A 9,661-nucleotide genomic window follows, 5' to 3' on the forward strand; every position below is an offset into this window, starting at 1 on the left:
GCCCGCTGGGCAGGGCATCGGCCCGGACCCCGCCCCAGACCCCAGTCCGTACCCTGGAGTCGGGCCAGGGGGCGCTGGTTTGATCGTGCCCATCCCCCCGCCCCGTTCCCACACTCCCAAGATCCAACGTGTAGTTTCTGCGAGAGGGGACAGGTGACTGCCCGCTGACTACCCCCACCCTCCAGACTGCTGGCGGCAGAGCCAGAACCCAGATCCCGCTGGCCGACCCCAGCCCAGTGTTCTCCCTATGCCCCGGGTTGGTACTGCGGCCTGGAAAGGGTTAACTCGACTGCGAGGAATTAAGAGCTGCAGGGAGCTCTCTATAAATACAGTGTCGTGGGCGCCTGAGCCAACCGCAGGGTAATTTCCACTGGGCTGGTTTTCCTCTTTTCCTCCCTCCCACCCACAGCCACCCGACCAGCCCTGCCCCCAGCCCCAGGCCAGGCTCCAACAGGGGGAGCAGCTCTGACACCCCCACCCCCAACACTTTGCCTGGGCTCTGTCCTTACAGGACCCAGCTCCAGCGTGGGAAGATTTGGGGGGGGGGAGGGGGGGTCAGGCCCTTGCCTTGGCGCATCCTGTCCCTGCACCTGTTCTCTGACCTGTTCTTCATCAGTTACAGACAGTAACACCTACAGTGTAGCCAGGTTTCTTTGGGCCAGAGTCTAGTCTACTAGCTTTCCTTGCTGGGCCTGTTTAGATCCTCACAGCAGCCCCACCAGGGGTAGATAATATTATCCCCGTTTTACAGATGAGAAACCTGAGGCTGGATGAAAGGACTCTAACCTTGTGCTTTTGCCAGGCCCACCATCAAGTGGCAGCAGCAAAAGGGGAAAGGGCTCAGGAAATATGAATGAATACATACGTGTCTCTGTGTGCCAGCCACTGTTTTAAGTTCTTTACCATTTTATCTCCTTTACTCTTCACGACTCAGTGAGGTGCATACCGCCATTATTATCGTCATTGTTACAAATAAAGAAATTAAGACACAAACAGATTAATAACTTACTAGAGGATAAGACTGTTAAGTGGAAAAACAGGATTTGTCTCCTTAAGTTTAAGTGCTGAATGCAAACTTAATTCTGTGTGTGTGTGTGTGTGTGTCTGTGTGTGTGTGTCAGTGGTGCATGGATATGTGTGTTTGTGAGCAATTCTGTATTGGAGTCTATGTGCACTTGTGTTTCTTAATATAAACTTGATAGCCAGTGTGTCTGTGTAACTGCTTCTAGGGATGCGGGCAGAGAGCAGGCATTCAAGACCTGGCCATCTGGTCCAGGGTCCTTGGAGGTCATCAGCCTCCCTGCCAACCCATGCTGCTCCCCCTGCCCTGTCAGGGCATGTCCAGCCTGGGCCTGGCCTCGTAGATATCAGGATGAGCAGCCCCCACCAAGCCCCACAATTTGGGGAGAAACATCCAAGGAAGAGGTGTTGTCCCTAGGCTGAGAGCCAGGATCCCTGCAGCAGGACCCTGGAGGTGGCATTTGAACGAATCTAGAAGGTACTCTCCTTCCCTCTACCAAGATTCAACCCTGTGCCTTGTGCCCTGCAGGGGCGACACAGGTCCTGTCCCAGAGAACTCATAATTTGCAGACATATGACTCAGCCATGATGGACAGTGAAGGAACAGCACAGGGCAATTTATATTGGCATGGAGCAGGGGGGAGACTTTTACCTTAATTGTTTCAGAGATCAGGTCAAATGGGAAGGAAATGAGTATTGCCTCTCATTACTGGAAGCAGTGGCTTGAGAGGATGCTGATCCCCTTGAAAGGGGAAACAGCTAGGGCAGGGAATAGACAGAGTGTCTGCAGGACAGGCTCAGCTGAGACTCAGACACCTGGCCTTGACACAAACAGCCAGTGTGACTATCCCAGTATACAGCAATCTCCTCAGTGCAGAGAGAATGTTTATTCTATGTCTACTCAAAAATACATCATTTCCCAGACTCCCTTGCAGCTAGGAGTAGCCACGTGACCCATTGCAGCCAATGAGATGGAAGTAAAACTCACTGGTTGGGGTTTGGGGAAAAACTTGTTAAAGGAACAGGCTTCTACTATAGAAAACAGCATGGTGGTTCCTCAAGAAACTAAAAATAGAATCACTGTGGGATCCAACAATCTCACTTCTGGGTATAAACCCAAAAGAATTGAAAGCAAGGTCTCAAAGAGATATTTGTATAACCATAGCAGCATTATTCACAATAACCAGAAAGTAGAAACAACTCAAGTTGTTTGAGTGGATAAATGAATAAATGAGTGGATAAATAAAATGTGGCAACATGTATAATGGAAAATTATTCAGCCTTGGCAAGGAAGGAAATTCTGATACAAACTACAATGTGGATGAACCTTGAGGGCATTATACTAAGCCAACTAAGCCAGTCACATGAAGACAGGGGCACCTGGGTGGCTCAGTCAGCTAAGCTTCAGACTTTGGCTCAGGTAAAGATCTCACAGTTTGTGGTTCAAGCCCCCCTTTGGGCTCTGTGCTGACAGCTCAGAGCCTGGAGCCTGCTTTGGATTCTCTCTCTCTCTCTCTCTCTCTCTCTCTCTCTCTGCCCCTTCACTGTTTGTGTTCTCTCTCTTTCAAAAATAAATAAATAAACAAAAAAGACAAATACTGTATGATTCCACTTACATGAAATACCCACCCAATGTAGTCAAATTCATAGAGACAGAGAGTAGAAGGGTGGCTGCCAAGAGCTGGGGGAGGAGGGGATGGGGAGTTACTGTTTAGTGGATACAGAGTTTCAGTTTTACAAGATGAAAAGAGTTCTGGAGATTAGTTGCACAATAATGTGAATGTACATTACACTACTGAACTGTGCACTTAGAAATGATTAAGATGATGCGTTTTCTCTCCTGTATATTTTACCACAATTAAATATATATATTTTAAGTTTATTTTGAGAGAGAGAGCACGCATGTGCACAGGGGAGAAGCAGAGAGAGAGAGAGAGAGAGAGAGAGAGAGGAGAAAGAGAAGCCCAAGGCTCTTCACTGTCAACACAGAACCTGACTCAGGGCTCCCTCTCATGAACCGTGAGGTCATGACCTGAGCCTAAATCAAGAGTTGAGGGGCACCTGGGTGGCTCAGTCGGTTAAGCGTCCGACTTCGGCTCAGGTCATGATCTCGCGGTCCCTGAGTTCGAGCCCCGCGTCGGGCTCTGTGCTGACAGCTCAGAGCCTGGAGCCTGTTTCAGATTCTGTGTGTCCCTCTCTCTCTGACCCTCCCCCGTTCATGCTCTGTCTCTCTCTGTCTCAAAAATAAATACACGTTAAAAAAAAAAATTTTTTTAAAAAAAAAAGTTGAACACTTAACTGACTCGACTGAACCACCCAGGTGCCCTACAATTAATTTTTTTAATGTTTATTTATTTATTTTTGAGAGAGAGAGAGAGAGAGAGAGAGCGCGTGCCCATGAGTAGGGGAGGGGCAGAGAGAGAGAGGGAGAGACAGAGAATCCCAAGTACACTCTGCACTATCAGCACACAGTCCGACGTAGGGCTCAAACCCATGACCCATGAGATCATGACATGAGCCTAAATCAAGACTGGGACGCTGAACCGACTGAGCCACACAGGCGCCCCCAACAATTAAATATTTTAAAAAATGATAAAAAGGAGCAGGCTTAGCTGGCATGTGCTTCTGCCTTTTGCCTGTGTTCTTCTTTTTCTTTGTGCCTAAAGTGCAGACACAAAACCATTTGTAAAGCAGCCATCTTGCAACTATGAAGACAAAAGCTAAGGGTGGCCGTGGAGAAAGCCAGAAAAAGTCTGGTTCCTGAAGGCATTGTGGAGCTGTCACCCCAGGCTGGATTGCCTCCAGCCTTTGGCCTGCCCCCATTGCTCATTCAGTATTGACTGAGCGATGAATGGTGACCCTCAACAGTCCTGTCCTCCCCAGGCTTTCTGTAAGGACCATCATTCTGGTGAAGGGACGGGGTGATCTGACCCTCTTCTTACTTTCCTCAGAACAGAAATTCTGAGTTGCTGGTAAAATTCAGAGACAACTTCCTTTTGCCTCCTTTAACATACAAAGGGACAAGAATTTTCCTCGTCTATTTCAATCCACTTTTAAATCAAGCAAACTGGATTCCTTAACCCAGCATTAATTAAGGTAGGGGCTTTTTGGCCCCTTGGAGCAGCCTAGCAGCCCATCTTTCAGAAAGCAGCTCAGGGACATTGGCATGCCTCACCTAAGAACAATACCCAGAACTATTCATTTCCATAAGAAAGAAAAATCCAGTCTAGGCAATGCTGGGGACTGAAGGCCCCATTGGGGCATTTTTTCAAAGTTCTCTGTGAAGCTTACCAGTATCTTGGCCTTGGCCTCCCCCTGCTCAGGCTGCACATTACCTCCAGAATTGTTTGCGTTTTCAGGCCTCCCGTCCCTGATGTTTTGGCAAAGGCTACCACCCTACCCAGCCCCACCCACTCATTTAGGGCTGAAAGGGCTGCCATCTGGAGCCAGCCAGCCAGCCAGCCAGCCCAGACTGTCTAAGGCAACCAGGTTTCCCCTAAATGACTGGATCCAGTATCGGGTTGAAGATGGTCACAGCTCTCCTGCTCTCTGCTCTCTTATTCCTGGCTCTTGAGTGTTGGAGTAGATTTCAGGTGTCTAGATCCAAATACTTCCAGCTGGAAGCATCTGGCCGGCAAAATAACAGGAGCAGCCTGCAAAAAAGCATGGAACTGATCCTTCAAGATTATCCGCCCCCACCCCCCCCCATCCAACATACACACCGCAAAATAACAGCACATCTTCTAACCAAGCTTGTGTAACCAGCTTGTGCCCCCGTCTGACCCGCGGTCCCCTCTTCTTTTCTGATCACCATCTCCAGTGTTTGTCCTCCTCCCCTAACCCTGGTGGAGCCATTCAGCCTCCTCCCCCTCTCCTCTTCCTTCTCCATCCCAGGCTTACAGCGCTCCCATTACCAGGAATCCATCTTGGAGCCTGTCCTGCTGCTGGAGGGTCGGGGAGGTTCTCTGAACGGCAGGGCTGGAATGGAGTTAAGAAACAAAGCAACAAGAGTAAAAGGGCACTGTGGTGCCAGGAGACATTTTCCGTAACATTTGGGAGTTGTGTTTGTTGTTTTTTTTTTTTTCTTCTGCCAGGTTTTTTGTTTGTTTGTTTTTGTTTTTGAGAGAGAAAGAGAGAGAGCAGGGGAGGGGCAGAGAGAGAGGGAGAGAGAGAGTCCCAAGCAGGTTCTGCGCTGTCAGCACAGAGCCCCCATGTGACGTGTGGCTCAAAGTCACGAACTGAGAGGGCATGACCTGAGCCCAAACCAAGAGTTGGTTGCTCAACCGACTGAGCCACCCAGGCGCCCCCATCTGCCGGTTTTTCATGCCAATCCCTCATTTCTGAGGCAGGACGACAGTCAAACCCAGCCCCTTTCTCTTGCTGGCTTCCCCCCTGCCGCTCTCCCTCTCATCTGGAGATACGTGTTATTTGATGGAAGTGGCCCCTCTTGGACCATGCCTTGGCTGTGGCTCGGTGGCCACTCAGGTCACTGATCCTGGGGAAAAGCCCAGTCCGAGGCAAGCAGGCTGTATGAGCTGCAGTGTCCCCAGTCAGCCCTCCCACCCAGCTTCTGCCACCAGAAGTGGGCTCTCTCCCCCTGGCCCAGTCCCCAAGGACACTCACTTCATCAGATGTGGGGATTATTTCTTATTGGCCTAACTGCTTTTTCCACTTTTGTGGTTAGCAGTTGTTAATGAATACAATCTTGCGATTGTTTTCTTAAAACAGGATTTTCAGCACAATAACATATTTGGCATCTCTTCTTTCCTCGTTTCCCACGATGAGATCATCACAAATATAACTTCTAAAGAAATCTCTACAACCAGACTTTCAGAGGAAACCCGACACCTCCACAGACAAACCCGTGCCGGGCCTTGGCTTTCCAAACCGGGCCTTTAGCCACAGCACTGACTTTATCCACTCAGGAAGATGCATGGCCACCTCTGAGGAATGACCCCAACCACCCCCAGGGGGGGTCTCCACTCACCCTAGAAACTCCCTGGTCAGCCCTTCACCATTCTGTTGGGGGCAGCATTGCTGTCAAAATGTGGTCTCACTTTATCATCCTTCACACCCTCCGTGCCTCCGTAAATACCCGCACAGCTCAGTTCCCTCAGTGTCCCTCAGGGAAAAGGAGCCTATCAGAGGTAGGCCTCTCAAGCTGGACAAATCCACTTAACTTCCCTCCCTCCTTCAAGAAGCACGTGCCCAGCTGCCCCGTGTTCTCTGCATGGCCCACGTAATTTCGAGGAGACTTCCTCAAGGCCGGACCCCAGCTCATTCCCCTCCAGGCTCCTCAGCCAGGCTCCCCTCCCCCACCCCCACCCCTTCTCATGTTGTAGTTGAAAGAAAGCTCGAACTCTGGAGTGAAAGCCTTAACCCAGGCTAGGAGGAACGGGGTGCAGACAGGACAGTAGGCTGGAAACCAGGACACCAGGGCCCCCCTCCCAGCCCTGCTGAGGACTGTGACCAGGCTAAATGGGTTAGCTGTTCTGGGTGTCTGCCTCATTTTCCTCTGAAAGGGTCTTGCCCAGTCCCCTCCAGGGTGTGCTGAGTCACCTGATCGTTTCTCACTGAGAGCACCTGAAGGATGTCCCCCGGGGACCCTGAAGCCGGCAGGACTGATGAAACAGGCTAGCACTTGTCCAAGCCGTCTGCAAAGTCAGGAAGGGACTCACAGATGGCCCCCAGCTTCACCACGCTTTTGCAAGTTCTCCCCACTGTGGTTGACAACTGCACTTGCTACACTGAGCCCCCTCCTGGTGATAACGTTGAAATGCACACGAAGGGGCATCCATCCTCCCTCCACCCTGGGTCTCCAAGGATGCTCCTCGATGCCAGCTTTGAGGTTGGAGGAGGAAGTGGGAGGGCTGGGGAGGGGGAAGCAGTGTGGGCTGGGGCTGCAAAGGTTAGGCAAGGGTACCAGGAGGAGATGGGCTTCTAGATGACTTTGAAGAATGGGAAGAATTTGACAAGTGAATAACACCAGGGGCTGTCCGGGTCTGGCACTGGTCTCCCACTGCACAGGGTGGGAAGACCCTGATCTGACTACCCCAGGGGTGTGCCTCATGGATCTGAGACCAAGAAAAGGGTCAGGTGGTGGAGGCAGAAGGGGAAAGCCACCCTTGAGGACAGCAGAGCTAGAAGAGGAGAAAGAACAACTGGGCCCACGTGCTCTGCCTGCCCCTGGTGCTGTGGGTGAGACTGGGTGCTCTACGGAGGCCGGCCCCCACATGTGTCCTCTCACCTACTTGAGGACATTACTCCAGTCACGCTCCCTCTCTCTTGCATCATCCGTCTTTTCACTCTCTCCCCTGATTTATTCACTCTCTTTCTTGAAGCACTTCTACTTCTAGAACATTCCGTCCCTTGCTTTTCATCTCCCTTCACTGGTTGCTCCTTCTAATATCCTGGGCTGGGTGGTTCTCTTCCCCTTGACCCCTTCGTGATGGGGAACACCAGGACTTAGTACCCAGAACTCTTTTCTTCGGCTCTATGCCCACTCCCTTCATCCTCTCATCTTCCAATCGCTTTAAATATTATCTATGCGATGGTAACTCTCAAATTTAAATCCCTAGCTTGGGATGTGCCCTTGAATTCTGTGTATCTGTCTGCCTTCTCAACATCTCCACTTGTCTCCAATCAAGCTTATCATTTCTACTCACCTCCACCCCTCATTATGGAAATAAAATAAAATACCCCCCCCCCCAAAAAAAAAAAACCCTTTTCTCCTGCAGCCTTCCCCATCTCAGGTAACGACAACTCTGTTCTTCTGGTAGCTCAGGCCAAAAGTCTTGCAGTCATCCTTGATTTTTCTTCCTTGCAAATCCCATATTGGCAATCCTACTGTATCTACTTTCGAAATACATTCAGAACCAGATGACCCTTTTCCATCTCCACTGCTACCACCCTGGTGCAAGCCATCTTTGTCACGTGCAATAGCATCCTACGCGGTCCCTTTGCTTCCTTTTCTGTCTGTGGTTTACTTTCTACACAACAGCTAGATGGTCCTTTCAAATATGGGTAAATTTTGGTTCCTCCCAGATTTCTCCAAGGTACAAGCTGAGTCCTTATGTGGGCTCACAAAGTCCTACATGACCTGACCCTCTGCTCTTCATATGACCCCATCTGCCACTCTCCTCCTTGCTTCCTCTCCATGCTCCCTTCCTTGTTGTTCTTTGAATACACCAGGCACATTTGCCTCAGGACCTCTGCATTTGCTATTCCCCCTGACTGGGACACTCTTCCTCCAGGTGTCCATACAGCAACTTCCTTTACTTTTTTCCATATCTCTGTTCAGATGTTACCTTATCATGGCAGGCTTCCCTGACCACCCTATATAAAGTGATAGGCACCTAGCCCCCATCCCCAGTCATCTCCAACTCTTTTATTCTGCCTGATTTTCCCCCTTAAAACCTATTAACCTTCTGACTATGTTACTCGCTTATGCATTTATTTTCTGTATCCCTCCACGGAATATAATTTCCGTAAGAATCAGGACTTTCTTTTGTTCATGCTGTATATTCCACCTAGAATACTGCCTGGCACGTAGTAGGTATTCAGTCAAAGTTTGCCGAATAAGTGGATGGGTGAACGGAAGGACCAGTAGCTGAAGAGCACACAGATGAAATAAGGTTGCAGTGCTTTTTTTCAAGATATGAGAGACCTGAGCTTATGTGCTCATGGTAAGGTACCAAGAAAGAAAGAAGACAAGTTGCACGGGGAGAAGGGGTATGATATATGGTACATAAAGATTTCTGAGAAAGCAGAAAGGGACAGGATTCAGAGCCTGGGGGGAGGCATCCCTTCCTGGGGCTGGAGGGAAGGAGGCGACAATGGAGTAATAAGGATGAGAGATGGGAAATCAATGTGACCCTCAGTTTTCTCCCACAGAACATTTGCTGAGTGCTTGAGTGGCACAGGAAGCTGGGGGCATGGTGGTCGGGGCGAGAGGGTGTGGAATAACAAACTGAAATTTCCCACAGGCTCACAGTGCTTAGGACACAAAGTCCTGCTAGAGAAAGGGGGAGGTTGTCAAATATACAGCTCTCTCTTATGGTATTTGCCAAATTTTGAAGCTGTGTTGGTTGGAGGCTAAAGAGCTAAGTTCAAACCTCTGAAAGGCATCAAGGAATTTCCCACAGTGTCTTATAGCCAAAGAGGTAGAAACTAACCAAACTATATTGTGATTGTCCCCTTACCTTATCTGCCTAATGAAGTAAGGGTAAAACCTATTGGGGGAAAATATCATCTTCTTCAGCTTCAATTCATGTATATACAATCTCCAGTGGACAATAAAGAGTTATAAGGCATGTGAAAAGGCAGGAAAATGTGATCACACATCCTCAGGACAAAAAATAATAATAAGAGAAGATCTACAGATGACCCGGATTTTGTGGTTAGCAGACAAGAAACTTTTATTTTATTTTATTTTATTTTATTTTATCTTATTTTATTTTATAGATAAGACATTTTAAATAACCATTACAAATATGTCAAAGAGGAAAATGGAAAGTTTGAAAAAAATCGTTAAAAAAGAATACTTTCAATGGAGAATTGTAACCTATAAAAATATCAAGTGGACTTTCTGAAACTACAAAATATAATATCTGTAATTACAAATTCACTGGTTGGGTTTAAC

The sequence above is a fragment of the Panthera onca genome, chromosome B3, assembly GCF_046562875.1.
Source record: "Panthera onca isolate mPanOnc1 chromosome B3, mPanOnc1 haplotype 2, whole genome shotgun sequence".
NCBI classification, from domain to species: domain Eukaryota; kingdom Metazoa; phylum Chordata; class Mammalia; order Carnivora; family Felidae; genus Panthera; species Panthera onca.